Genomic DNA, 4,457 nt, shown 5'->3' on the forward strand with positions numbered 1-4,457 from the left:
TTTTACCTTGACTTTTTATTATTATTATAATTATTATTATTATTATTATTAATATTATTTTTTGGATTGGATCAGTTTTTACCAGCACATTGCTCTACTGTATCGCAAACAGCGGACACGTCAGCAGGCGCTGAGGTGCTGAGCTGTGAATGCAGAACCAGCGCCGTGCTGAGCAGCCTCGGCCACCTCCCGCCCTTCGGGGTTCATTTTTCCCCCTTTCTCTTTGTTTGTTGTCTCAGAATCTGTGACACAAAGAAACCCATCTCCTGTCTTAGGAAACTTAATGCTGCAAACTCTACCTAGAGGAACCTTTGAAGACTGTTACATAAGAACACATCTTCCTCAAAAGAGGAGTTTCCCTCTGCCCTCGTCCTCCACCCCACCCCCACCCCCACCCCCGCCTTTTACTGTGTTTTTCTCCCTTTTTAGACAGTGAGTTTAAGAAACAGCAGATGTGTCTTTCACGGATTAACGGGTGTTGTCCTGACCGAGGAAAAACTGGGCTGAGGATGAGGATGGTTTGGACCGGAGTTGGAGGGGAGGACAGAGCTGGGGGTGGGGTTTGGTGCAGAGCTACACTGGACCCGGGCATATTCGGAGCAACATCCTTTGCTATGAGACTACTTCTCAGGTAACCAGGAATCGAGGGGAAGGAGTGTGTGGAGGCCAAGCATTAACGGCAAGAGCAGGGTTTGGAGAAAGTCTGAAATCAGGTGTGGCTCTGACCCACCTGTTGGCCCTGACCAGTTTTTTCCACTCCCTTGGGCTTGGGCATAGGACAAAACATTTTTTCTGCCCTGATTTTAAGGTTAGGTAAGGGTATAAATCATCACGGTTTAGTGAGTACATTCTTCGTAAGACATGATACTGTAAATATCTTTAATGGAGGAAAAGTTGAAATATGTACATTGCTTCCTCCTGGAGCAGTTCAGGGAAATGGCCACAGGGGGCGCTCTGCACAGCCAGGGCGGGAGAGTTCCCTGGGTTGGGCCTGCCAAGGCCTGCCCCTCGGAGACCCCCCGAGTCCTGCAGTGCTGGCTCTGCCCTGTGTGGTGACGTTATTGTCCCTTTCTGTGGCTCGTGAACACAGCTTTCTCCAGACCCTTTAAAGAGGTGCATATTCGAAAAACCGTTTCTCTGTTTTGCCATAACCTTGCTCTCGTCAGTGAATGTTCCTAATGCTGCTGTTTCAACATTTGAATTTTTTTAATTTATGAAACATGCAAATTTTTTTAAAAAACAAAACACACACATCCACATACACACACACGCTTTGCTATGTGGCTTCCGAGGTTTAAATTTTGAAGAGTAAGAGAATTAAAACTTCACGACCACAGACCACCTCAAACCAGAAATACCTCAGAATTTTCTACTTGTGTAAGTTTTATTATATATTTTATTAGTTGTGTTGTCTTGTAGTAAGTATATTTTAATGTAAGTTGGCTTTTATGACAAGAAAGTTTAAAAGAAATAGAGAAAAAGAAAAAAAGTTGTGAGTCTTCTAGGGAGTGCTACCGTTTTTCTTTGATAACACCCCCATGTAAATAATTGTCATCAACTGTAGGTTGGCTGTCTGGGCCGAGTCTGGGCATTCATCACTCTTATTTGTGAAGGCTTTTCCTTCCCGTTTCTTTAGACCATTTTATTTAAAAACTGGATCTCGTCACCTTGCGGGTAGGCGAGTTGGTGGGCGATGGGGAGAGGTTGACTGGGGTGAGAAGGGGAGGGTGGAGCCTCCTCCTGAGTTATTTGGAGGTTCAAGTGTTTCCCTCGACTTGATTGGTCATTGTTCAGGATGACAGGTGACCCCACTTTAACTTGGCAAAACTGTAGCCTTTAGACCCACGTGAGGTAATTTTACTCGAGACTTAATTTCTTAAGCACATTGGCAGCAGTGATAGCGGAATTGATCTGTAGGCCTCTGGGTCCACACTGCTCGGGGCCGGTCTGTGACGGCGCGGCTTGGTGGTGAGGACTCAGCGTCCTGTGCCGCGGGGGTTCTGGGCCCCTGGGCCGTGTCCTCCTCTGCGGGTTTGGGCACGGGGTGTGGTAGGAGGCGAGTTTGCCTCCCTCTCGGAGCTCAGTTTTTGCTTCATGGGTCAAAATGTGGGCTGGCCAAGGTGGCCACAGGGACAGGTTTTTGTTTTTGTTTTTTGGTAAGTTATTTGTCTTCTGACTTTTCCTTTTTAAGCTATTTTTTGCTGTGGTATTTTTCTTCCCTCGGAATAATTTTTAACAGAAAAACAGGCCTTACAGCAGTTGCTTTTCTTTTCCACTTATTTCTTTCAGAAGCTTTAAAATATTTATTGAAAAGTGCCATATCTGATTTCTCCAGCTTTCTCCTTAGGCAGTGCTGGGAGTCTCTACTTTTCAACCCTCAGAAGAAACAAATAAACCAGTAACAAATGTAGCTAATTTACCATAGGAATGATTAGATCCCTGATCCCAGCCCGTGTGGAACACTAAACCCCAGCCTCTGTTTGGTTTTAGATTTCCTCTGGGCAGTTTTTCTTTTGCGTGCTGGCTTGATTCTTCTGGGAGCACGTTTTGGCCCTGCTGTGGGACCTGCGGGGCAGGATGCAGGAAGGACAGGGCAGGCCTTTTGTCTGGGGGCGCTCCCTCTGCTGACCCAGTGCTCAGCCACTGTCACTCCCTTTGGGGCCTTGGCACCAGAATGAAGTGTCCAGAGATGGCCCCGTGTGGTGTGGCCGGGCAGAGGGCTTCCGGCGGCCCCTTCCCCGCGTGCTAGGCTGAGTGTCCCTGACTGCTCGTGGCCAGGAGAAGGTGGGCATCTCTCTCCCGGGCGTGCTGCTGGGGCCTGGGTGGGTCTTCCGCCTCTGATAAAGTTACGTTTACTGTCATGTCTTCTTCTCCGCGGAGTCAACCATCCAGAGCTCTGATTTGTGTCGATGGGGTTGGGGGCCTCTGCCTGTGCTCTTCTCCACAAAGATTTCTTGTAGCCTCCACTTCCGGTGAGCTCAGATCACTGCTACATTTTTTTCCCTCCGCCAAGCTCTGTGGAAGACCGGGGGGCAGGGAGTCTGGTATCGCTTTCCCTGCCTCATCCAGGGTGAGACGGTGGCCAAGTCAGGGGACAGACGTGGCCCAGGCTCCCTGCCCCTTTCTTCCTAGTGTGCTGTCGTCCGGGCAGGCTTCTGGCTGCGGGGTGGACTTGGGGGGGGGGGGAGAGTGTGTTCTGTGTGATCGCTGTGGGGAGATCTCCTGAGCCAGAGAGATCCAGGAGTGAGCACGGGAAGGAGGAGACACGTGGGGACAGAGGCCGCCATGCCACAGTGTCCTGCAGAGGACTCTTCATGATGGGCAGCCAGGGAAGGCCATGGATGTAATCGTTAGCTCATGCTGGGGCTGGCATAAGCTGGGCTTTCGCCTGGGGCCGTTGGTCCCTACCAGGAGTCCTTCTTTGGTTGATTACTTGGGGCGTGAGGGCTGAGAATGGACCCTTCTTAGGAGGAAGGGAGACCCAGCTGTGCATAAATGTGGTGAGCGCCATCAGCCTGGTGTTCAGATGGCCTTCCTGTCCTGTTGGCTTTCAGTAGGTGCCCGGAGGGGTTAGTCCTGCTGCGGAGGCTTCCCCGTGTGTGCCAGCTGCTTCTGACTCAGAATTCACTCTGTCTGTATGTGGTCGCATGTGTCCAGAACATGAAGGACCTTGTCCAGCCTCGAACATCCTCAGGATTCTTGAGCCCCCAGCTCACATGTTCTCAGCCAAGGGGAAGATCTGCCATCTCCAGGCCACTGAGGTGGTTCTTCCCCTGCCCCTAGGGGCCAGGCTCACTTTCCTGTCATGCTTTAGGGAGCTGAGCAGGGGAGCATGCCGTTCTGTGTCCCCTTTCTCTCCAGTTGGCCGCGTTCTTGCTGGCTGCCCTGGCCCTCTGCACTGGGTGCTTGGGTTGCATGTGTGTTTCCTTGGTGGCAAGCCCAGCCGTGTACTGCGGGTCCACCATGTGCTATGTGTGGCGCAGAAAGCCCATCATGTGGCCCCTGTGCTCTGAGCCATGAGGGCAGGGAGGCAGCTGTTGCATCCAGGGTGGGAGGACTAGATGACCCTCTTGCAGATGGAATTCTGCCTCTTTTTAGAATGCAATGTGAAGTTCCCAGCATCTGTTGGTAATACAAGGATTTGATGTTTTTTTAGTAATCTAGTGAGCGTATGTATGTAAGTTTTTAGAAGCGGTACTAGAAGTTGAACAGCCAGGCGTTATTCCGGAGAACTTGGCTCACTAGAAAAATATCTAAATTGGGAAGCATTTTCCAGGAGAACTCAGTTTACTCAGTCTGTCAGTCCCAGCTATTTCAGTGGCCGGCTGGGTTCTGAATCTTCGGAGAGACGGCCAGGCCTGCCTGGTTCACAGTTCAGGGGCCCTCAGACCACACTTTTCCAAGAAGCACAGGGAATTGACTTTCTACATGCCCCCCCCCCCCTCCAGGCCAAAAAA

Source organism: Balaenoptera musculus, chromosome 11 (assembly GCF_009873245.2).
Source record: "Balaenoptera musculus isolate JJ_BM4_2016_0621 chromosome 11, mBalMus1.pri.v3, whole genome shotgun sequence".
In the NCBI taxonomy this organism is placed as follows: Eukaryota; Metazoa; Chordata; class Mammalia; order Artiodactyla; family Balaenopteridae; genus Balaenoptera; species Balaenoptera musculus.